At 40.3% G+C, this 26,661-nt stretch overlaps 4 non-coding genes across 4 annotated transcripts; all 4 read right to left on the reverse strand.

Annotated features, from left to right (window-relative positions):
• Nucleotides 1-441: 441 nt before the first annotated feature.
• On the reverse strand, nt 442-515 carry trnan-guu (transfer RNA asparagine (anticodon GUU)). Its single transcript has one exon. It is a non-coding gene; the product is annotated as a tRNA-Asn (tRNA).
• A 9,063-nt stretch (nt 516-9,578) lies between these two features.
• On the reverse strand, nt 9,579-9,650 carry trnaq-cug (transfer RNA glutamine (anticodon CUG)). Its single transcript has one exon. It is a non-coding gene; the product is annotated as a tRNA-Gln (tRNA).
• A 790-nt stretch (nt 9,651-10,440) lies between these two features.
• trnaf-gaa (transfer RNA phenylalanine (anticodon GAA)) lies at nt 10,441-10,513 on the reverse strand. The gene has a single exon. It is a non-coding gene; the product is annotated as a tRNA-Phe (tRNA).
• A 268-nt stretch (nt 10,514-10,781) lies between these two features.
• On the reverse strand, nt 10,782-10,853 carry trnaq-cug (transfer RNA glutamine (anticodon CUG)). Its single transcript has one exon. It is a non-coding gene; the product is annotated as a tRNA-Gln (tRNA).
• Between the last annotated feature and the right edge of the window lie 15,808 nt (nt 10,854-26,661).

The following is a 26,661-nucleotide window of genomic DNA, read 5'->3' on the forward strand; positions in this document are numbered from 1 at the left end:
TCAGATCTTACCTCTCTGACAGGTCATTCAGGGTGTCTTGGAGGGGAGAGGTGTCCAACCTACAGCATCTAAACACTGGGGTACCTCAAGGCTCTGTTCTTGGGCCATTTCTCTTCTCAATCTACACGTCATCTCTAGGACCAGTCATCCAGAGACATGGATTCTCCTACCACTGCTATGCTGATGATAACCAGCTATACCTCTCTTTTCATCCTGATGATCCCTCGGTTCCAGCTCGCATCTCAGCCTGCCTGTTGGATATTTCACACTGGATGAAAGATCATCATCTTCAGCTGAACCTCGCAAAAACGGAAATGCTTGTAGTTTCTGCCAACCCGACTCTACACCATAACTTTCATCTTGTAACGCTGGACAGAATGTGGCCCAGGATATATGCTCAGTGCACGTGTTAGCAGTTGCAAGGCAGCAAAATACCTAATTCGTCCCTGGGTGGGCTTGAACCACCAACCTTTCAGTTAACAGCCGAACGCGCTAACCGATTGCGCCACAGAGACTTAGTATGAGGTCACCTACAGTGGTAGAAAGGCGGAACTTTGTTTCAAAAGGTCTGCTATATAAACCCTAATGAAAGTTTGCTAATAGAGGCAACAGAAACACCCAACGTGGGGCTCGAACCCACGACCTTGAGATTAAGGTTTTCATGCTCTACCGACTGAACTAGACGAGCTGATGAGGAGTCCTTTCAAGAGCTAGACACCGTTTACTGTAATACCTTCCCTACCCGTGTCAACCTTCTGCTAAATCCTAATTTCATTTTTTAACGCTGGACAGAATGTGGCCCAGGATCTATGCCCAGTGCACGTGTTAGCAGTTGCAAGGCAGCAAAATGCCAAATTCGTCCCTGGGTGGGCTTGAACCACCAACCAATCAGTTAACAGCCTACAAACTAACCTATTGCGCCACAGAGACTTAGGGAAAGGTAACCTACAGTGGTAGAAAGGCGTAACTCTGTCTCAAAAGGTCTGCTATATGAACCCTAATGTAAGTTTGCTGTAAGAAAGAGAGAAAAGTAACAGAAACGCTCAACGTGGGGCTCGAACCCACGACCCTGAGATTAAGAGTCTCATGCTTTAACGACTGAACTAGCTGAGCTGATGAGGAGTCCTTACAAGAGCTAGACACCGTTTACAGTAACACCTTCCCTACCCGTGACAATTTTCTGCTAAATCCTGATTTCATCTTGTAACGCTGGACAGAATGTGGCCCAGGATATATGTCCAGTGCACGTGTTAGCAGTTGTAAGGCAGCAAAATGCCTAATTTGTCACTGGGTGGGCTTGAACCACCAACCTTTCAGTTAACAGCCGAACGCACTAACCGATTGCACCACAGAGACTTAGTAAGAGGTCACCTACAGTGGTAGAAAGGCGGAACTTTGTTTCAAAAGGTCTGCTATATGAACCCTAATGTAAGTTTGCAGAGAGAGAGAGAGGCAACATAAACATCCAACGTGGGGCTCGAACCCACGACCCTGAGATTAAGAGTTTCATGCTCAACCGACTGAACTAGCTGAGCTGATGAGGAGTCCTTACAAGAGCTAGGTACCGTTTACAGTAATACCTTCCCTACCCGTGACAATGTTCTGCTAAATCCTGATTTCATCTTGTAACGCTGGACAGAATGTGGCCCAGGATCTATGTCTAGTGCACGTGTTAGCAGTTGCAAGGCAGCAAAATGCCTAATTCGTCCCTGGGTGGGCTTGAACCACCAACCTTTCAGTTAACAGCCGAACGTGCTAACCTATTGCGCCACAGAGACTTAGGGAAAGGTCAACTACAATGGTAGAAAGCCGTAACTTTGTCTCAAAAGGTCTGCTATATGAACCCTAATGTAAGTTTGCTGAGAGAGAGAGAAAAGTAACAGAGACACCCAATGTGGGGCTCGAACCCACGACCCTGAGATTAAGAATCACATGTTCTACAGACTGAACTAGCCGGGCTGATAAGAAGCTCTTTCAAGAGCTAGACAACGTTTTCAGTAATACCTTCCCTACCCGTGACAATCTTCTGCTAAATCCTGATTTCATCTTGTAATGCTGGACGGAATGTGGCCCAGGATATATGCCCAGTGCACGTGTTAGCAGTTGCAAGGCAGCAAAATGCCTAATTCGTCCCTGGGTGGGCTTGAACCACCAACCTATCAGTTAACAGCCTACAAGCTAACCTATTGCGCCACAGAGACTTAGAGAAAGGTCATCTACAGTGGTAGAAACGCGTAACTTTGTCTCAAAAGGTCTGCTATATGAACCCTAATGTAAGTTTGCTGAGAGAGAGAGGGAAAAGTAACAGAAACGCCCAACGTGGGGCTCGAACCCAGGACTCTGAGATTAAGAGTCTCATGCTCTACTGTTGGAATATCTTGCCAATTCTATGCGTGTTCAATAAGAAAAGGTCTGGAGAGGGTTTTCTTCAATGCTAAAAATATTAGTAATTTATTAGATACAAATGAATAATTCGATGACAGAGCTCTGGGTTACATTACCCCAATGCAATACAAGAATTACATTCAAGATGTTCGCAACTAACATACATTTCCTGACTCCAGCATATATACACAACTGACCTTAACAGGTGGAGTTTTGGTTTAACGTCACTTATCAGTCATTCTGCAGTCCCTTGGCCCTTTGTAACCCCTGGACATTACTTCCTCTTTCTAAGAGAGAGAGAAAAGCCACCAAATGGCTCAAACTAAAATAATCTTCAAAAATGAGTTCAAATAAAAGAATCTTAAAATCATCTTCAAATAAAAGAATCTTAAACTCATAATGATGTGTTTAAAATAAAATAATCTTAAAATGTCTTAAAATAAAAGATTATGAAAAAAACATACAAATGTCTTAAAATAAAAGATAAAAAGCATAAAAGTTATTAAACACTTAAAAAAAGTTATTTTATTAAACACTTCATCACTGTCTGACTGTCCTCTTTGCTTGCTGGCCACTCCTCCAGCCATTCATTATAGCTGTTAATCATGACTAGGAGATAAATTTTTATTCACCTGTTCTCCCATATCTCTATAATCAATTATAACCTCACCCTCATTCGTCTCTTGCAGTTTCTGATCTCTAAATATAATGAAAGTCTATAATTCATATTAGTCTTATTACCATGTGTTTTACATTCACCAGTTTACAGTTATTTGAAATGGCTTATTTATTTGGCGATCTGACTCCACTTATCTCAGACACCACTCATCCTAATATTGAGGCGTGTCATCTAATCCCCTATAATTTTTACTTACTTCCTTTAAATCTAGTTCCATATAAATGTCATAACACCTGTTTAATTTCAATCAATTAGGTGTCCACTGTTTTTCTGCACGTAAACTTTTATCAACATGCTTAATCAACACCACTCTCTCTAATAATTCAAAAATCAATCACTTTACATTTTTTCATCAGTATGACCATATTTCTGCATACACTATTAACCTCAGCTTTAAAATCTATTCTCCTTAATTGCTTCTAAATCATAGACTAAACACAATCTTATTTTGTTTGTTGCTTACTTGTAAAATTGTATTCAAATTAAATTAGTCACATCTATGTTTATAACTCAGTTAAAATTTAGCTTAAATAAAATTTCTAAAACAGATTCCATATGAGCTTGTCTAGGTGTTTCTCTTAATTGCTCAACGACATACAACCTCTTCACTACGCTGGTTAATTTTATAATCCTCCATTTAAGTATTTCACTAATAATCAATCAGTTTTTGAATTTGACACTACTTTTGATAATTCATTTTCTCAACTATTTATTACTTAGTTTCTTCTAATCATTTTTATGATTTTCTTTTGGCTACTAATTAGTTCTACGTCATTTCGGTTCAACTAGTTGCCCATACACTTTTTATATACTTTTATAAGCTAATTAAAAAATCACTAAATTTTCTCATCCGTTTCTTTCAGCTGTATTTTGACTTCATCATTAAACTTCTTCACATGGTTACATGTGAAAGAAAATCTGTTTTCTTAAACTCTTTGATTCTGTTTCAATTCTTTTATCAGATTAGAACTATAAATTTTTTACCCGATGACGTGAGTTAAATTTTTTATATTTCCATTTCTTCTTTACGCATAAATATTTTTTTTTCTGATACCAACCTTTTCTAGTTTTTAATATCCTGTCTTAATTTAGATGATTCAACATAATATTTAGTTTTAAGTAAATCTTTACTTAAATAATCAATTCCATCAAAATTTATAATTCAAATGACTTCTTCAGTTACCAATAGTTGTTTCTTCTTCTTTAGTCACCACCATACATTGTACTTCCTCCTATATCCTGTTCATGCCCTGTATCAGTAAACCTATGAAAATTTGCAAAAATAGTTAAATATCATTTCAACATTATACATTTAGAGATTCATTGAATATTTTCCTCTAAGCCTTTTTCTTAGTTATTATTTTCATAACAAAACCTTAATAAATTCTGTCTCCTTCATATTACCAGTCATCATATGGTCTCAAATGGTTCTTGACAGCACCCTGCCTCTTACTTTACCCACAAGTTCCTTTTTCTGAGTGTCTGATCTCCAGACATATTTAGCAGTTCGCTGTGGTCCGGTTTGGAGGAGCCCACATTTCTGAGGCAGACTACTGATCTTTCACAGTGCCCCTCAATACTCGGATGCTCTAGGCCTTTCAAGCATCACTGCTCCACTCCACAACCATCTCACTCAACACCTGCCTATTGTACAGGTGCCTAGTCTTCCGCGACAAAATTCCTGGCTTAGGTCGCTCCCGGTGGCCAACGAGAGTCTTACCCGTCTTTGGAATAATGTCTCATGGAGACCAGTTACTGCTCTTCTCCACTGCAACCTCTTTCTCAGTTTTCCTTCAGAACTTGGTATCTCTGATGTTAGGGAAACATGCACTCAAGAACTATGTGAGCCATAGTGACCACATTCTAGAGTTTAACCAATGAGACAGGTTTTATTAAGTTTAAAATCAATTTGACCTCCAATAATAGTTTTAAGTAAAGTTTGGCATCTTCACTCCCATCCACTCAGCACTATGGTCTGCTTAGTCTGCAGGCAAAGCTGTAGGGCACTATGATGGTGGAGACTAAAAAACAAGACACAGTTGGGTTATTATTCATAAAACACAAATTATGACATGGCCTACCATGTGATAAAATTGTTCAACATTATTGCTATATCTCAGGGTTCATATTAGGCCTTGACCCCTCATGTTTGTTTAATATATATTTTTATATCTGAAATGCAATGTTTAATTATCGATTTCTTTCTTGGTGTTTATCCTTTTTAAATTTAGAAAAATTAAACTCACTTCATCTTGTTCATCCACATCCACTAAGTGTCCATGATTTTTCTTTGACCCTAGATGATGGCTTAGATAGTCTTATGCAGCTGACTTTCATAGATGAAAACAGCCAGTGTAAGCCATAACAATTTTTTATTTATTTTTTTAATCATTATTATTACTAATATTATTATTCTATTTAGTTTTTGCACCTAAACTCAATCTTGTCCTCTCACATCAAATCTCAGTTCCTCAAAGTGTTACTTCCTCAAAGTGTTACAAGTGCAACTATTTTTCTAGTTTCTATCTCATCGGTTTAATGTCTCTGTCTTTCTCTCTCTCTATGTATATAATATTTTTCAAATATATTTTAACATATTGTTGGAATTTCTATCTCTATTCCATGCGTGTTCAAGAGAAAAGGTCTGGAGAGGTTTTTCTTCAATGTCAAAAATCGTAACAATTTATTGGATACAAATGAATAATTCGATGACAGAGCTCTGGGTTACATTACCCCAATGCAATACAAGAATTACATTCAAGAGGTTCGCAACAAACATACATTTCCTGACTTCAGCATATATACACCACCGATCTTAACAGGTGGAGTTTTGGTGTAACGTCACTTGTCAGTCATTGTTCAGTCCTCCATTGGCCACACCTTCGACATACTTCCTCTTTTTCTACGAATTCTCTGCCCAACAACAAAGTATACATCTTTCTATGTTTTGTGTTCAGTTTTAACACCTCTCTTCAGACAGGAAGTTTCTGCAGAGCTGAATTTAATTTTGGACCCGCATCTATCTACTTCTGCAAAAATGCTAATTAGTATGCACAGCACTCACCCACAACATTAGAAGTTCAGTTAATATATGACCCTTACATGACCAATACAAATAATTGTTTGATTAAAAGAAAAAGAGACAATAATAATAAAAAACTAATTGCTATTTTACAACACAACCTACCACAACTCTTAACCCAACCTCACAGTAACAAACCTCCATGTGGGTTTCATTGATTCAATGTCTTGTACATGGCACAGAATACAACCTATTGCAGTTTATTAAAATCACACCTACCCCAGCCCTAGGCCCAACCTCACAGTAACCCGCTATGTTTTATTCAATTTTACACCTACCCCAACCCTAAACACAACCTCAGAGTAACCAGTTTTAATTTTTTTTATTTTTATGAATGTCTACTACAGCTACATCAATCGCAAACCCAGCCTACGTGTGGCATAACTGCCGACCCCTTAGAGGTCATCCAGCCAACTTGCAGTGTAATCTCCTCCACTTGTAGGTCTCTGAGCTGCAGCAACACCTAAGTGCTCTGACACAGAGACACAAAAGACTTTTAACCTCCTCTTGGAGAGGAGAGAGTCTCCGACCCTGGATCTCAGGTCTTCTATGGAGGGACTGTCAGGAATCCTGGAAGAGCATCCCATCCACACAACCTCTTGCCATAAAAACAAAGCAGAATGTGTGGTGAAGGAACTCCGGGTTGACAGAGCCTTGTCCTTGCTTCAAGCAATGTGCTAACAAGGTGCTGAACAGAGTGGCACAAAGAATAGCGCTTATGACTATGGATCAGAAGATTCTCGTTACGGAAACCAAGAAACTGTGAATGAGAGAATGTGTAAGTGTATGAGTGGCACTTGTTAAAGCGGAGCAGGGACGTGCCAGCGATCAGAAAGAACTGGAGTTTGTGCCAAGACTGGGTTTCAAAAGTGGCAATTTTCATATGGTCTAGCAGTCAGGATTCCTGATTTTCACCCAGGTGACGCGGGTTCGACTCCTGGTATGGGAAGGCTTAAGTACTTTTGCTCCTGTCCTTTTTGGCCAGCGGTCGGACTGCAGCTACCTTATAGGGTGTGGTTGTGGAACTGCTACGTTGGACTTCGAAAGCTCAGTTGGTAGAGGGAGGACTGTAGGACCAATTCTTAGGTCGTAAGTTCGACTCCAGCTCAAAGGACGTCTTTTGTGCTCAGAGCCGCTTTCTTGCTTTTGCGAAGATATCATCGGCACCACTGCTCGAAGTTCACCATGGAGGTGAAAAGGAAGTTCCCTGACAAGGAATCGAACTCTGGCCGCGGCGTTGAGAGCGCCGAATCCTAATTACTAGACCACCAGGCTAGACCATCAAGCCTAGCTGTGGGCTTCCACCCAGGTGTGCTGCAGCTGCTCTGACAAAAATAACTCTAACATTTGTAACCTCCTCCTGGAGAAGAGAAAGTCTCAGAGCCTGGATCACAGTTCTTCTTGGGAGGGACTGTCACATGCTCTGTGTTAGAGCATCCTATCGACACCACAACTTGCCATGACAAGAAAGCACAGCAAGCGTTGAAGGAACTGCATGTTGACCGAGCCGTGTCCTCTTTCCAAGCAGCATGCTAATGAGCACTGCTGATGCAGACTGGGCCAGTGGCGCATACTGCCACCTGTAATTCGTGGTTATTCTTGGTTACACCGGCCAATCACGTTTCGAGTTGGAACCAAGATTTTTTTTAATTCTTGGTTACGCTGGCCAATCTTGTCCTGAGCTGGAACCAAGAATCACCCTATTCTTGGTTACGGCAGCCAATCATGTTCCGAGTTACAATGAACGCTATGGCCAATCAGAGCCCTTATAACATTCATGATTTGTACTGTATTAACAGATTTCGTTGTGGATTAATTCGGACAACAATTACAAAGTAAGTATTTTTATAACAAGCTGGTTTAAATGAATAACCATTACAGTAACATTAATTACAACAACACAATTATTATATGATTGTTATAGATGTTATATGACGTTGTTTGTTAAGATTAATGTTAGCCGACCAAGCACACTGTACAGTTTTACTACAAACATTTTAATGCAGTTATTATACATTACTTCACTTTATATTGTCATTTACTACCATAGTTACAATAATGCCCGTGCATTATTCTCACACATTAATGAATCACTTCACTAATAATAAATATAAGGCTCAATTCATCAGTCACTAATTATAAACAAATACTATAATAACGCTCACATATCACTACATCACTAATCATAAACTAATCTAATAATGCTCACGCATAATACATCACTAATCATAAAGCATAAAACAATATGGATCACGCATGATTGCATCACTAATAATAAAACAATAATATAAGGGTCACAATTTAATCCATCACTAATAATAATAACATTATTATTAGTGATGTATTGATGTGTGACCCTTATATTGTTGGTTTATTATTAGTGATGCAATCATGCATGATCCATATTAATTAATTAATAACTGCATTAAAATGTTTGTAGTAAAACTACAGTTTGCTTGGTCGGCTAACATTAATCTTACCAAATAACGTTATAAAACATCTATAACAATCATATAATAATTATGTTGTAGTAATTAACGTTACTGTAATGGTTATTCATTTAAACCATCTTGTTAAAAAAATACTTACTTTGCAATTGGTTTCCGAATTAATCCGCGACGAAATCTTTTATTACAATACAAATCATGGATGGTATAAGGGCTCTGATTGGCCATAGCGTTCATTGTAACTCGGAACACGATTGGCTGCCTTAACCAAGAATAGGGTGAATCTTGGTTCCAGCTTGAAACGTGATTGGCCTGGTAAAACCAAGAGTAAAACAAATCTTGGTTCCAGCTCACAAAGTGATTGGCCGGTTTAACCAAGAATAACCACGACTTACAGGTGGCAGTATGAGCTAACCGGCCACTTACTGCCAAGCTTAATAAAAGTCTTCTAGTTGGTGCAGCCCGGGCTAAAGAAAAAAAAATGTAAAAAAAATAATAATAAAACGGCCTTGCCAGAAAGTAGCAGAATGTCAATACAAGGCGGTGGCAATGTGCATTGATTTCTGAGTAACTCGTCATTCGGCGTACAGGGCTCCTCACACGTTTACTGGAGCAGGACCAGGTAGGGCCTTCAGTCACCTGCCCCTTGTGCACAAATTAAAACAACAGCACTGTTTTGCCTAAACCCGGGATCGAACCAGGAACCTTTATATTTTCAGTCTAACACACTCCCAACTGAGCTATTTCGTCTGCCCTTTCAAAAGTATCCTGCAGTATTCATGTCTGTGAGACTAAGCAGAATCCTGAAATGCCTCTGAGGCCTTAAAGGGTAAAAGCTTGGCCAGTACGGGGATCGAACCCAGCTGAGCTAACCGGCCACTTTCTGCCATGTTTCCTAAAAAGCTCAGAGTAACTGTCATTTTCCGGCCTTCAAGAGATAAGAATGCTATTCCAGCTTTTTTCGTGCGGTGCTGGTAAAAAAACAAAGTCCCACCGAGATTTGAACTCGGACTGCTGGATTCAGAGTCCAGAGTGCTAACCATTACACCATGGAACCTCAAGTCTTCTAGTTCGTGCTGCCCGGGCTAAACGGAAAAAAATGTAAAAAAAAAAAAAAAAAAAGAAAACGGCCTTGCCAGAAAGTAGCAGAATGTCAATACAAGGCAGTGCCAATGTGCATTGATTTCTGAGTAACTCGTCATTTGGCATGCAGGGCTCCTCACACGTTTACTGGAGCAGGACCAGGTAGGGCCTTCAAAAAAAAAGCGCACTATTCCAGGCATTTTGACGACTAAACGGCAAGCAGGGCAAAGAGGCCACCACAGAGCAAATGTGATCTTTTTTTCTAATTTGACCACGTCGAAAATCGCCAATTTTTGATTGCTCTGAGGGGAATTAGCTCAAATGGTTAAGCGCTCGCTTTACATGCTAGAGGTAGCGGGGACAATGCCTGCATTCTCCACCCCTGTTTTCATGCCTTTTTACATTGGCTTTTTTTGCAAAGCTGGTGGCACCTTGAGGGTTTAAAGCGAAACTACTTACGTCAGCTTTGCCGGTTTCTGTGTAGTACATATCATTGCAACCCTTCAGAAGCCCTATCAAGTCACAGTTTTCTTTTATTCAGCAGCGTGTCCGCAGTGGGACATCAAAACGCTAAATACATAGCATTATAGAGTGCTGTCGATCAGGCCATTGGAATCATCGCCAGAAGCAACGTGACTATCTGGGAGGAAGATAGCGTTTTGGTCAAGTGGAAGTAGGTGGACTTAAGGGTGAAGCAGCTAGGCTTTTTGGGTGACTTTCAGTCACCTGACCCTTGTGCACAAAATAGAACAACAGCACTGTTTTGCCGAAACCCGGGATCGAACCAGGGACCTTTAGATCTTCAGTCTAACGCTCTCCCAACTGAGCTATTTCGGCTGCTCATTTAAGGTATCCTGCTGCATCCATGTCTGTGAGACTAAGCAGAATCCTGAAATGCCTCTGAGGCCTTAAAGGGTAAAAGTTTGTCCAGTACAAGGATCGAACCCACGACCTTGGCATTATTAGCACCACATTCTAACCAGCTGAGCTAACCGGCCACTTTCTACCATGTTTGCTAAAAAGCTCAGTATAACTGTCATTCTCCGGCCTTCAAGAGATAAGAATGCTATTCCAGCTTTTTTTGTGCGGTGCTGGTAAAAAAACAAGGTCCCACTGAGATTTGAACTCGGATCGCTGGATTCAGAGTCCAGAGTGCTAGCCATTACACCATGGAACCTCAAGTCTTCTAATTGGTGCTGCCCGGGCTAAAGAGAAAAAAAAAAAAAAAAAAGAAAACGGCCTTGCCAGAAAGTAGCAGAATGTCAATACAAGGCAGTGCCAATGTGCATTGATTTCTGAGTAACTCGTCATTCGGCATGCAGGGCTCCTCACACGTTTACTGGAGCAGGACCAGGTAGGGCCTTCAAAAGAAAAGCGCACTATTCCAGGCATTTTGACGACTAAACGGCAGGCAGGGCAAAGAGGCCACCACAGAGCAAATGTGATCTTTTTTTTTCTAATTTGACCACGTCGAAAATCGCCAATTTTTTGATTGCTCTGCGGGGAGTTAGCTCAAATGGTAAAGCGCTCGCTTTGGATGCGAGAGATAGCGGGAACAATGCCTGCATTTTCCACCTCTGTTTTCTTGCCTTTTTAAAGCGAAAAGGTTTAAAGTGAAACTCTCCTGATTCAATCATTACCAGAAGCGACGTGACCATCTGGAAGTAAGATAGCTTTTTGGTCAAGTGGAAGCAGTTGGACTTAAGGGTGCAGCAGCTAGGCTTTTTGGGTGACTTTCGGTCACCTAACTCTTGTGCCCAAAACAGAAAAACAACACTATTTTACCAAAGCCTGGATCTAACCAGGGACCTTTAGATCTTCAGTCTAACACTCTCCCAACTGAGCTATTTCAGCTGCCATTTAACGATTTAATATTTCATAGACTAAATGGCGGGCAGGGCAAAGAGGCCACCACAGAGCAGATGTGATCTTTTTTTTTTTGACCACGCCAAAAACTACCAATTTGAATTTTTCCGAGGGGAATTAGCTCAAATGATAGAGCGCTCGCTTAGCATAGGAAGGGGCCCAATCTTCTCGCTCACTCGCAAGCGAACAAGCCGCAAAAAACGGAAAAATGCGTCAAATTTCGCTTGCAGTAGTGTTCGCGGCTTTGTCACTGTGCATAATGTGGTATTTTGGTTGCATATTGCATGTCATTCTAAATGTCATTTTTTGCATGCTGGATTCGAACACACGATCTGTGTAACAAAATATCCAATCAGTGTCAGTTTCAGCGGAGCCAATCAGCTGCGCTCTTATTGAAATTTTACTGACGTAACACAGGCAATTATATTGATATTACTATTATTATGTGGATATTGTTCTTATATATATATTAATATATGTTATATTTCTTTATGTAATAACTTTAAATGAATGCACACAAAAACAAGTAATATGCAAAATGGTTTATTAAAATGAATACAAATATTAAAATCGCAAAACAATTTTAAAAATGTAAAAAACAAAATAAAAACATATCTTAATATATAAACTATATAATATACAATAAATAAAAACAATACAATATATATTTATTTATTATGCACATATAATATATTAAAACAATACTATATATAAATATATTTATTTATTATACACATTATATAAAAACAATACTCTGTATTTATATTTATTTTTATATACACAATATATTAAACAATAATATAAATAAATAATAAAATGCAAGAGTGGGGGCACTTATTATATAAAATATAGTATTTAAGCAATGTATAAAATGTTATTTTTTTAAGAAATATAAATATATTTTTACATAAAATGCACACAAATATTAAATAAGAACACAAGACAAAATAAGAGTGGGCCTATAAGTGCCACTTTAAAATGCTAAATATTAACACACAAAAATTAAATAAAATGAGAGAGAGTACCCATGTAACATTTACAAAAATATATATAGCAATTTGTCCTTTATTCTGGAGCTGGAGTTTGTCCTTTATTTTGCTGGTGCTATTCTGCCAACCAGTCCTCTAAGGATTTGCCATTTGAAGTTTGCAGGCAAAATGTGGCATTACCAAATCGGCTATGGCCAAACTCCTTAGTCTTTGGTTGCCCACATTTGCTGCAAACATTAAAAGTAACCGCACGCACATACTTCCTTTTGTGGACTCCACTTTCCTTCTCCTGTTCCCGTGGAGCAGGTGCAGGTGGAGGAACAGCAGGTGCAGGTGGAGCAGGTGCAGGTGGAGGAACAGCAGGTGCAGGTGAAGCTGGGACTGCACTGGATGTTGGTGCAGCAAATGATGGAATCACCATTGACACACTCAATTCAATTCAATTCAGCTTTATTTGTATAGCGCTTTTACAATGTAGATTGTGTCAAAGCAGCTTCACATAAATGGTCATAGTAACTGGAACAGTGTGGTTCAGTAACTGGAACAGTGTGGTTCAGGTTTTAGTATTTAAGTTCAGTTCAGTTCAGTTTAGCTCAGTTCAGTGTGATTTAATCATTACTGAGAGTTCAACACTGAAGAGCACATTCATCGATGCGTAGCTTTACCAATCCTGAACCATGCGAGGCAGTGGCGACAGCGGAGAGGGAAAAAAAACTTCACCTGATGGGAGTGAAGAAAAAAAACCTTGAGAGAACCAGACTCAGTTGGGCACGACCATTTTAATTTCTCCGCTGGCCAAAAGTCTTGTGCAGAACTTCATTCGCCGTGGTTTAAGCTGGAAGATGGCCTCAGCGAAGACTCGTCTGTCCCTGGAGCGTCGCTGGAATCAGACTCATGTTCTCCACTCCCCACGACCATCAGCGCAGCAGCAGCTCAGGATATGGCCTGGTCCCGGATATGGAATCCTTGGGATCATCACGTCGCTGGTTTTGGATCCAATAAGTGACTCCGCATAATCTGAGGACCTCGGGATGAGTATCCCCAGGTGAAAATAGAGAATAAAGAAAATAATTAGCGTAGCTGCTGTTCATAGTGTATATAAGCAAGATGCAGAAGCCAGTGTGGAACCCGCTAGGTGATGCATTGAGTGTATGCTTTACTAAACAGATAGGTCTTTAATCTAGTTTTGAACTAGGAGAGTGTGTCTGAGCCTCGGACGTTATCAGGAAGGCTATTCCAGAGTGTAGGAGCCATGAAAGAGAAGGCTCGACCTCCTTTACTTGATTTTGCTATTCTAGGTACTACCAGAAGCCCTGAATTTTGAGATCTTAAAGAGCGAGTTGGTTTGTAGCGAGACAGAAGGTTGGTTAGATAAACAGGAGCTAGATTATTTAGAGCTTTATAGGTGAGAAGTAATATTTTAAATTCAATACGAAACTTAACAGGCAGTCGTTGTAAGGAGGATAAAATTGGGGTTATATGATCATATTTTCTAGACCTGGTCAGAACACTGGCTGCTGCATTTTGTACTAATTGAAGTTTGTTAATAGAGGATGCTGGGCAGCCAGCAAATAGAGCATTACAGTAATCCAGTCTCACAGTCATAAAAGCATGGACTAGCTTTTCTGCATCTGAGATAGATAGCATATTTCGTAATTTAGCGATATTTCTCAGATGAAAGAAGGCAGTTTTTGTGACATGGGATATATGGTTTTTAAAAGTTAGATTGCTGTCTAATATGACACCCAAATCTTTTATAGTAGAGCTAAAGCTAACTTTGTATCCCTCTAATTGTAAATTGAGTTGCGAGATCAGCTGTGTGCAAGATTTAGGCCCAATAAGTAATAATTCTGTTTTGTCGGAGTTTAAGAGAAGAAAATTGTTGGTCATCCAGTCTTTGATGTCTTTGATACACTCAGTTAGTTTAGAAAGTTCAGACGTCTCGTCAGGTTTAGTTGAAATATATAATTGAGTATCATCTGCATAGCAGTGAAAGCTGATCCCATGTCTTCTAATAATGTCTCCCAGAGGTAGCATGTAAATTGTAAACAGTAAAGGGCCTAAAACTGATCCTTGAGGCACCCCATACTTTACTGGGCAGATTTGTGAAGGCTGTCCATTAAGATTCACAAACTGGCAGCGGTCAGTTAAGTATGACTTAACCCATTGTCGAGCCTGTCCCTGGACACCTGTAGACTTTAAGCGATTTATGAGGATATTGTGGTCAATGGTGTCAAATGCCGCACTAATATCGAGTAAAACTAATAGCGAGACGCACCCTCGGTCAGCAGCTAAGAGTAAATCGTTGGTTATTTTCACTAAGGCGGTTTCTGTACTGTGGTGAGCCCTGAAACCTGACTGAAACACTTCAAAAATATTGTTCGTCTGCAGAAAAGAGCATAATTGAGTGGAAACAACTTTTTCTAGTATTTTAGACATAAATGGAAGATTTGAAATAGGCCTATAGTTAGCTAAGTTGTTGGTGTCTAGTTGCGGTTTCTTAATAATAGGCTTAATTTTGTTGGAATTGAGTCCAGCATACACGTAGCTGGTTTAGAGCTATTTATAATTTTTACTAACTCTTCATGTTCTATGATTTTGAAGCAGTGTAGGTTATTATTATGATTTAATGAAATATTTACAGGATTTGGAGTATAAGCCGGTGCAGAAAGTTTGGCATCTCCTATTTTCTGTCTAAAGCCTTCTATTTTATTACTGAAAAAATTCATGAAGTCATCACTACTAATTTGCGGTGGAGTAGTTTGTTCCAGGGATGACCGATTATTTGCTAATTTAGAGATGGTGTTAAATAAAAATCTAGGATTGTTATGATTATTTTCTATCAGTTTGCACAGGTGCTCAGTCCTGGCAGATTTTAGAGCCCTCCTATAGCTGGACATACTGTTTTTGTACGCAATTCTAAAGACCTCTAAATTAGTTTTTTTCTATTTACGTTTCAGGGCACGGGTTGCTGTTTTGAGCGCACGAGTATGACTATTATACCATGGTATAGTTTTAATCTCTCTAGCCTTTTTTAATTTGATGGGTGCCACAGTATTTAGTGTGCTAGTAAAGATGGCATCCATACTGCTGGTTACTACATCAAGATCATTTGAGTTTGCGGGTGCATTACGAAATAGAGAGAGATCAGGTAAGTTATTTATAAATTCATCTTTAGTTGACGAAACAATAGTTCTACTAGGGCGGAGTATTGGAGCGGGTTTGCTGATTTCAGGTAAACACAGCTTATATAGTAAGAGGTAGTGATCTGTAATATCATCACTTTGTGGTATAATGTCTACGTCAATAACCTTGATTCCATAAGACAGAATTAGATCTAATGTATGCTTTAAGCGATGGGTTGGACCCACAACGTTTTGCTTTATCCCAAGTGAGTGTATTAAATCCATAAACGCGAGCCCTAATGTATCGTTAGTGTCATCTATGTGGATGTTAAAGTCACCTACAATTAGCATTTTATCAGTTTTGACTAGTAAGTCAAAAATAAAATCAGAAAATTATTTTAGAAAAGTGACATAGGGTCCTGGGGGTCTATATATGGTGATTAAAGCGAGAGATAACATAGCTTTTTGCATAGTATCTGGAAGCTGAACATTAAGCGATAATACTTCAAAGGAGCTAAACATAAGTCCTTTTCTCTAATTAATATTAAGGAAATCACTAAAGATTGATGCAACTCCACCACCACGACCAGTTTGACGAGCCATGTTTATATAAGAATCCTGGAGGAGTTGCTTCATTTAAGCTAATATAGTCATTTTGTTTCAGCCAGGTTTTAGTGAGACAGAGTGCATTAAGATTGTTTTCTGTTATTATTTCATTAATGATAAGTGCTTTAGGTGCAAGTGACCAGGGGCCTCATGTATCAACGCTGCGTACGCACAAAAACTTTGCAGACGCCTGGTTTCACGCTCAGAATATAAGGTATATAAGGTTTCCATACCATACATTTGACCAGCTAAACATTAAAGCACAATTTGCAGCAGTCGCCTGTTTTCCCAATGTAATCTGAGCTATCTACCACACGCACATTGCTATAAAGACACTATCTGAAGATGAATTTGCATGCGTGAATCAGAAACATTTACATTCAATAAATGTGCAAATAAAATATGATGCTTATTGATATGAACTTATTGATGATTCCTACTTGTCATTCTCGTGATAAATAGTTGGCAAAATCTGATATGTAGCGGGGGAAAAAACAAGAAAGAGTTCATCAGACGCTGGATTCGAGCCGAGTTCATGTTCAAACATATCAATTCTTGATCACATGCGTCTTACGAGTAGTGCCACTGAGACTGTTAAGCGTCCTGCAACATTTTACAGATATAAACCACACTATTTCTTTTTTTTAACACACTCAGTGCGATGTTCAGACCCAACTGTGTTGACCGCATCAGCTAAACTCTCCCACTCTATTTTTTTCTTTTGTTGTTAATTCCGGAGAACAAACTTGCAAATAACACCGCTTTTCTCCGGTCTACCTCCAAAAGCAGCACCTCCAATTCACATTCTGTTCAAAGTTTCTCTTTTTGCTTGCTTTGCCATTACTTTTTCGTTGGGTTTTGCCATTAGCATAGTCATTAGCATATTCATACGGCAGGAGGCAGGGAGGGGTTTAGTGCTCGTGTATGTTGCGCTCAGTTTCACGTTCATTCAGATGTACAAAAGAATATGCGTGAGATTCGGCGTACGCAGTGTTTCATACATCTGAATTTTTTTCTGCGTACGCACATTTACGCTTTGTGCGTACGCAATGTTTTAGTAAGATTTCCACGCAAGTCTTCGTACATGAGGCCCCTGATGTTTAGGAGACCAAGCCTTACGAAATTTGTATTTTCACTTTCTACTGGTTTTTCTGGTTTGATTCTTAATAGATTTTTTCTGGAGCACACAGTACGTTTATTTCTTAATCTAATAATACGAGGAAGAGACACAGTCTCTATAGGATTTGCCAGATATGCGTTACTGATGTTTAAGTGGGACGAACAAGAGTCTAGGTGGCTATAATGTGAATTTTGTGAATTTTTACCTGCTAGTCAGATGGTGCGAAGTAATCTGGAGATGTTGTCTGACAGGAGTTCAGCTCCGGCTCGACTGGGGTGCAGGCCGTCAGCACGGAAGAGCCTAGGACGCTCCCAGAAAAGATTCCAGTTATTAGCAAAGAGCAATTTCTGTTCTTTACACCATGTTATTAGCCATTCATTCAGAGCTAAAAGTCTACTGAACCTTTCATTTCCTCGGCGGTAGGTAGGAAGCGGCCCAGAAACGATGATCTGCGAGGCGGGCGAGGTGCGTCGAACCGCCTCGATCAGGCTCCTGAAGTCCTTCTTCAGGATCTCCGACTGCCTGAGCCTGGTGTCTTTTGTCCCCACGTGGAGGACAACGGCACCAGGGCTCTCGGCAGCACCCAGGATGGTTGGAATCTGTGTAGAAATATTTCTCACACGGGCACCAGGAAAGCAGAAAGTACGTACTTTATTACCTTTTGAGGAGGCGGCACGGACGTGACGAACGATCGAGTCACCGATGATGGCCACATCGGGACCCGACTCGCGGAGAGGGGAGAAGCGGTTCTCCGTGGAGATCTCGAACACGGGAGGAGGAGACGTTCTGCCCCAGGATCTGGCAAGCACCTTACGCGGCTGCACCCAGGCGCCGTGGTAGCCGGGTGTCGGTGTGAATGACGCCTGGCCGAGCCGAGCCGCGCCCCGGGTGCGCTGTGCCTGGACAGAGAAGGACGCGGGTTGAGGTAGAGGGAATGATGTGGTTGTAATTTCCACGTACCTTAGATGATGAGGCGGCCTTAGCATTAGGCACAACAAGCAGTTGTTCCTGCAGCCGCGTCCACCTCATCAGAAGTGCCCGGATCTGGGACTCCACTTCTTCCAGCTCCAGCTCCAACGCCTCCATCGATGCTTCTCCTGCACACAAGGACAGAGACGCAAGCAACATTTTACAGGGTAAAGAGCAAAGCCAGTATGTCAAAAGTGTATGGTAAAAGAGGTTGGTAGCTTTAGCTGACCAGCGGTGCTAGCAGGCTAAATCTACAAACAACAGGCGGATGCTCGAGGGACAGACCGTTTTAAAGCAGTTTTGTTTGTATAAATGTATTAAGGGTTTGTTCACCCTAAGTAGGAGAGAAAAATAGTTAGCGAATGAGGAAGAATTTTATGATTAAGATTTAAATTGCGAGTAAATAGCGAGTCCAAACTTCAAGAAAACGCAGTAGGCGACCGAACGGAGACAGTGACGTCAGTGACGTCACTCGAGCCCTTGCAGGTGTACTGTGTTTTACAGGGCATTATGTCTTACGTAAAAACGACTTTCAAAGAATTCCAATTTGTCAGCAGATAGTGTCGCCACATATAATATTTCTTGCATAGTGGCTTGCTGGTCTAGGAGTATGATTCTCGTTCATGCCATGAGAAATCCTAGGTTCAAATTTCAGGTGAACCCTTACAGTTGTCTTTTGTTTTGTAAGGGCGTTGTGGCTTACACAGAGGCCTTTTTTCTGAGAATGCCAGTTTGTCAGCAGATAGTGTTGCTATGTAAAGTGGCTGTTTTGCAGTTGCTCGTTGGTCTACGGGCTTGATTCTCGCATAAGGTGCGAGAGGTCCCGTTTTCAAAGCCTGGACTAACCTTTGCAGAAGTCCCGGGTGCAAATGAAGCAAAAGCCCTGCTTCAATGTTTGTAAGATAAGGATTTCTGACCATCTGTTGCTTCTGATGTCTTGTGATATATTCAAGCTTTTGTGGCTTGTTGGTCTAGGGGTATGATTCTCGCTTAGAGTGCGAGAGGTCCTGGGTTCAAATCCGTGACGAGCCCTTGCAATTGTTCTGTTGTTTTACAGGGCTTTATGGCTTTCATAAAAAACGTTTTTCGAAGAATCCCAGTTTGTCAGCAGATAGTGTCGGCACATAAAACATTCCTTTGCATAGTGGTTTGGTTGTCTAGGAGTATGCTTCTCGTTCATGCCGTGAGAAATCCCAGATTTAAATTTCGGTTGAGCCCTTACAGTTTTCTGCTGTTTTGTAAGGGCGTTGTGGCTTACACAGAGGCCTTTTTTCTGAGAATGCCAGTTCGTCAGCAGATAGTGTTGCCATATAAAGTTACTGTTTTGCAGTGGCTCATTGGTCTAGGGGTATGATTCTCACTTAGGGTGCCCTTGATTCGTTAGAGAAAGTTTTCTGACTATCTGATGCTTTTGAGGCCATGTGAAACTGTTCCAATTTAGTGGCTCGTTGGTCTAGGGGTATGATTCTCGCTTCCGGTGTGAGAAGTCACGGGTTCAAATCCCGAACGAGCCCTTGCAGGTGTCATGTGTTTTACAGGGCACTATGTCTTTCATTAAAATGTCTTTCGAAGAATTCCAGTTTGTCAGCAGAGTGTCGCCACATAAAACATTCCTTTGCATAGTGGCTTGCTGGTCTAGGCGTATGACTTTCGTTCATGCAATGAGAAATCCCAGATTCAAATTTCGGTTGAGCCCTTACAGTTGTCTACTGTTTTGTAAGGTCGTTGTGGCTTACACAGAGGCCTTTTTTCTGAGAATGCCGGTTTGTCAGCAGATAGTGTTGCCATATAAATTTGCTGTTTTGCAGTGGCTCGGTGGTCTAGGGGTATGACTCTCACTTAGGGTGCCCTTGATTCGTTAGAAAAAGATTTCTGACTATCTGACGCCTTGTGAAATTGTCTCAGTTTTATGGCTCATTGGTCTATGGGTGTGATTCTCGCTTCGGTTGCGAGAGGACCCGGGTTCAATAACCGGATGAGCCCTTGAAGGTGTACTGTGTTTTACAGGGCATTATGTCTTTCGTAAAAACGTCTTTCAAAGAATTCCAATTTGTCAGCAGATAGTGTCGCCACATAAAATATTTCTTGAATAGTGGCTTGCTGGTCTAGGAGTATGATTCTCCTTTATGCCATGAGAAATCCTAGGTTCAAATTTCAGTTGAACCCTGTGATGGTTGATGGATCAGATGACATTAATCATTTGAGACGCAAAAGATCACTGATGTATTCTGATATTCCTATGCGTAAAAGCACAACTCTTAGTGATGAAGTGAAACGTAAGAGGCAGAACAGAAGGCTCCGGCAGAGGGCGCGCCGAATCAACAAACCAGCTGGACGAACTCTCTGTGAACCTTTAGGTGCCTCAGGCTACCCCCTCCTGTGTACTTTGAATGAACCCCCTCCCCGTACTTCTACCGAGCTCTCTACCCAGCTCCTGGCCGAGTTTGAACAGCTAAATCTGGGGTATAACTGAGAGAAGTGAGGCCGATATTACAAAGGCCCATGTATTGATTTTATGTACTCATATATCTGTTTTCCTATTGTTCAAGCGATTTAGCATGCTCCTTGAATGTATGAATTAAGCAGTTTTTGCATGATTTATGAACACTATTATATGAGACACTGAGTATAAAAGCTGACTTGTACTGTTCAGCTTTGCGCTTTCTGACTTCTGTATACTGGGAGTTGTAGGCCCTTTATTCTCACCGGAGAATGAAGTAAGGATTTTGTTTCTGTTATTTGTCTTTTGTTTATTCTACTTTTTCACTGGATTTTGTTTTATTAATAAAAGTGTATTTTATTACTTTTCTTCACTGGAGTGGACATTGAATTCATTTTCCAGAACCCATCAGAGTTACCCTGTGTGGTAAAGTATGATCTAATTTATTCTTTTGCAAAATACATTCTTTAAAGACGATCCTTTAACTAAACTCTAGCTAAGAAATATAGCGAAGGGAGGATCCTGATTTTAACTTTGTTTAATTAGGGTGATTAAATAAAGGCGAATCAGCACATGGAGGCCCCAGCGAGGAATGTTAATATTTTTGCGAAAAGAGAATTAGATTAAGAGAGAAAGTAGGGGACGCCCGAAAAAGAAATCTCTCGAGCAAGTATAGAATAAAGTGCACATAGACCTAAAGAAGGATCTATATTCTATACAAAAACATGACTGACGCTTCGGGTATTCAAATCCATCTTATCTCAAATGAGGAGTTGAAAACACGTAAAAAGGAGAATCCTTTACATGTTTCGCCTCAATCGTGTACAATAGGTAATTGTGTTTACATAGGCGTAAGCGATCAAGAAAATAACTGGCTGGAATTGTTCGACGCTATAGACAAAGCTACGGGTACCGGTGAACAGGTAGATTTAATTCTACATAACCATAAAGGTCCCGTACAATTCCCAGAGCGATTCAGAGGACGAATAAGAGTGCTAAAAAATAGCACAACCGTGAGCCCTGAATTTTATGCTGAATCAGAGGATGAAAGAGCTGGTTCAATTTTGGGCGAGCAGGCTCATGCCGCCGCTCCATACAGGTCGGAAATTACCTTTTTGCCTTCGCAAAGAGACAAAGAACCTGAGACTGATCGACAGATTCAGTGGGGTCCATCTACTAGTACACCGTATGATGAAACCCTAATGCGAAAAGCGAGAGCTAAAACAAAACATACCCCTTTAAATCCTCTAAAAGCCGCAACAAATAGGATTCACAAAATGAGTCCTTTAAGAAAAGACAGCTCGAGCGACTCGTCATCAGAAGAAGATAGAGTTCTCCAGATAAGGGGTAGGATCAGGCAAAAGAATGCCAGGCCGAGCTCAAAAGACAGAAAAACGTCAGCTCACGTTGATGGGCGCTTTATTGAAGCAGGGAACAGGAGAGTTACCATCCCCAAAGGGTTTAAAATACAGCTGAAAAAGGTTGAGGGCAACACGCGCTCAGAGCAGAAAGATAACGCTGACATGATTTACCTGGCGACAGCATGTACCGCAGATGAGATCCTTGAACGGACAGATATAAATCAAAAAGCCAAATTAGACATGGTATGCGAGCTTGCCGACGCGCTTCAAGCTTTAATCAGCGGAATAATCTGGTCCGGGATGACTGAAGATGAAAACGCGTCGAGCAAATACGATCCTAAATTAGGAACAGTACATAAGATAAGAAAGCACTTTGCTAAAAGTGACTACCAGACAATCACCGGGGGAAATAGGAGACAGGACACCCCGCTCCCGAGTGAATCAAGCGAGACTGAAAGCTCTGAAGCAACAGGCTCCTCCGATGATGAATTTTCAGTAAGAAAATCCATCATGCTGGCGGGAAAAAATAAAAAGACTAAATCTTCTCAGGTCGTTAGTGAACTAAAAGAAAGAGCCCTCTATCCGCTATCTCAGCTATCTTTTCCTGCGGAAGCAACCATTATGGATAAAGCTCAAGAAATTGTTAGAATGGGCGAACTTTATAAAGCGGATGACGATCTAATAGAAGCTATGATCGTGCATCACACGCGCAAAAGAATTGCACCCGCTACTGTAAGGTTGCAGCTAGGCACAATTCTGGGCAAGAGCCCAGAAGATGAAAGAAACGATCGCGCTGAAATGATCAGAGCAATTGGAGTTTACCCGTATTGTCTTGATAGACAGGGTAAAGTCGAATCAGTGTATGCACTGATAAGAGAACTCCAAGAGGTGACAGATTTAGTCCCTGGCTTAGCTGAAGCGAGACTTTTAGGGCCAGAAACCACCTGGATAGAATTATCTAATTTCGCCATCAGGTGGGAGAGGAAGAGAAGGTTAATCTCAGAGAAGCAGAGAATTCAGCCTCCGAGAGCAGCAGCTCAGAGAGCACAAAGAGCCCCGCCCGCAAGAAGAGGCAGGCAGCAGAGACACAGAGCAGACGCTGCTGCTACAGAGAGACATCAAAAGTCAATGCAGGAAAAACCAAAGAGCAGAAATAAATTCCAAAAATCAGATTTCAAGCAGAAACCTGCAGAAAGTGATTATGTCTCAAAAGAGAACTGGGAAAGAATGACCCCAGAGCAGAGACAGGAATTACTAGATAAAAGAAATAAAAAGAAGCAGTCAAAATCAAAAAATAAAACTAGAGAAGTTAAGAGCAACGAGAGAGTCGTGAATAGTAACCGAAAAACGCCCCGAAATCAAGAGGAATAGGGTTGCCTGACTCCAGGAAAAAAGGCCATAATGTCTAAACAGGTTACAGAAACGGCAGATATGAATTTAAACATAAATTACGAGGGAATATTATTTGATCTTGATACAGGAGCAGATGTTACGGTAGTAAGTCAGCTGCCTAAAGAAGCAAAAGAAACAAAAAACGCGTTTAATGTAAAAGACTTTAGAGGTAATATAGAAACGCATAAAGTTTATGATTGGAAAAACTTGCAAATTATCAAAGGTGTTAATAATTTAATGACACTAAAAGATGCCAGTACAATAATAGAAAGCAAACAAATAGGCTGGTTAAAACAAATAAACCTGGAGCAGGAAATAAAAAGAATGGCCGAAACCAGCAAAGCCGACCGTACTAAAGTTACAGAGATATTAAGAAAATATCAAACTCACGCCGCAAGAAGTAAAAATGATTGCGGAAAATTATCTGATAAATGGCAGTACGAAATAAAAGGTGGTATTCCACCACCACAAAGGCAGTATCCGATTAACAAAAGCGCGTTGCCTGAAATAAAAATCACAATTGAAGAATTAAAACGAAAAGGGATAATTAAAGAAGTTGATAATGCGCCAACAAATTCCCCTATTCAAGCGGTAGCAAAACCCGACGGGGGGTGGAGGTTGGTAACAAATTATAAAGCATTAAACAAACAAACTGTACCAGATACAAGATATCTGATTAATGCAAGAGATGCTACGGGCGCAGCCCCAGAGGGGAGACTGTTGTCCAAAATAGATCTTGCGAATGGATTTTGGTCTGTGCCGCTTAAGCCTGAGAGCAGAGCGCGCACCGCATTTACCTTTGAGAACAAACAGTATGTATATAATGTTCTACCACAAGGATTTAAGAATTCTCCAAATGCTTTTCAAGCCATAATGATGGAAATTCTTAAAGGCCTTCCTATTGTAGTGTACATAGATGACATTTTAATCGTTACTAATGATGAAGAAGAACATCTTAAAATACTAGATGAGACCTTAAGCCGACTAACTAAAGAAGGATTCAGATTAAACTACAAAAAGATGGAAATCGCTAAAGATGATGTTGAATTTTTAGGATTTCAAATAACTGGTAATGAACGATTTCTGTCGCAAACTACAGAAAATAAACTGAAGGAATTGAGAGGAAAAGAAATAACCACTTTAAAACAATTACAAAGCATGCTGGGCACATTAAACTTTGTAAGAGATTTAATCCCCGGATATGCTAGACATGCGAAACCTCTTTATAATGCGACTAAAGGGGGAGTTTTAACTTGGAATGAGAAACTTTCCGAAATAAAGGCTAAACTCATAGATGAAGCTTTAAATAGTGGTCGTCTTGTGAGAAGAGACGAAACCACTCCGTTAGTAGCAAAGATAGCTAATACGGAGGATGAAATTGAGATAATAATTTACAATGCGTCAAATGAAAAACACCCTGTTAATTTCATATCCTACAGCAAGCCAGCAAACCAGAGAAAGCTGCAGAACATGAGTGGCGGCGACCTTTTAGCCACACTCGCTAAATCTTTACTAACTCTGAAAGCCCTCGCACTAGACCAGCAGATACTGGTTAAAGCCAAAGGTGAAGGAATAAATCAAATAGTAAGGGAATCGAAAAATTTAATCTGTGAAAATAGACGCGTTCACCGTCATACGTGGGCTAAGTGGTCGTCAATCTTAAACGATACTCAGTTCAGCTTTCACTCTGACAAAATTCCTAAGGCCGAAAAGACTACCAAGGTCCCCATAGACAAAGTCTGTTATTATACTGACGGCACAACCGAGCAGGGAATAACTAGATGGGGATGGATACGAAAGAAAGGCCGAAAAGTCACTGAGTCAGATAAAGGTAGCTTAGAGGCAGGGCTAAGCGCACAAGCTGCTGAAGTAAAAGCATTCAGGAAAGCTTTAGAGAAAGCCAAACAGCTGAATGACCTTAAATGTTTTATAGTAACTGATAGTGATTATATCTATCAAGCTGTAGAGGAACATTTAGGTGCATGGAAAAATAATGATTTTAATACTTCCAAAGGGAAGCCATTAAAACAAGCCGACGACTGGAGGGTAATAGATGAGCTGATCACAGAAATTACACCAACAGTGTTGCATCAAACCAGCCATACGTCACAGAATACGACGGCTGCTATAGGGAATAAGGAAGTAGACAGTTATGTGCGTAGAGTACGGGCTGTTACCAAGGAAAGTCAAAAGGACTTACTTGAAAAATTACATATAGAGTTAAAGCATCCTACCACGAAATATTTAGCGGTATATTGTCATGCTTTAGGCCTAAATATACAAAACTTAAAGTCTGAGTACTATAAGATAAAAGTGAACTGTCCAAATTGCAGAAAAGCAATTGATTCACGTTTTAATGATTACGGATCTATAAAAACAGATCATGAGAACGATGAAATTAGCATGGATTTTGCTGGACCTATTAGACCGCAAACGAAAAAGAAAAATTGTTATTTTCTTTTGATCACAGACAACGCGAGTGAGTATACGCAGATCTTTCCTTGTAAACAAGCTACAGAAGAAGTAGTAATTGAAAGTTTACAACAATGGTTCAAATTTAGGGGAGTACCTAATCGAGTCAGAGCCGACGGAGCTTTTAACCTTTCAGGTCGAAAGGTAGAACAGTTTATAAAAGATTCAGGGGCAAAATTAATTAAATCCGTGAAATATCAACCCTCGAGTAATGGAATCGCCGAGAGGCGAATAAAAGAAATTAAAAATTATTTTTGTAAAAATTCAGATTTACCTTGGGACGAACAGCTTATTGATTGCTTAAAATTTGTAAATTACAGAGTCCCTGTACCTGAAAAGGAGGAAAATCCACCAAGAAACAGGGCCAAAATAAAGGTAGGCGACATAGTCTACATACAGAAAAGAGTCCGAGGGCATAGATTTAAAGAAAATCTAGGCACGGAAGATAAAGTTAAATCAATACCATCTAATACTACCGTAGAATTAGAAGCCAACGGTATTTGGAGTCTCAGAGACATAATAAAGAAGCCGGAATAATGGCAGACACAAACTTGACCTGTGACCTCAAAACTTGTGAAGGCCTTTATAAGCAAAAAGGCTTCATCAGAATTGTTAGAGGTTTTTCTGGACACTTAACCATTGAAA

Source organism: Danio rerio, chromosome 4 (genome assembly GCF_049306965.1).
Source record: "Danio rerio strain Tuebingen ecotype United States chromosome 4, GRCz12tu, whole genome shotgun sequence".
Taxonomy (NCBI): domain Eukaryota; kingdom Metazoa; phylum Chordata; class Actinopteri; order Cypriniformes; family Danionidae; genus Danio; species Danio rerio.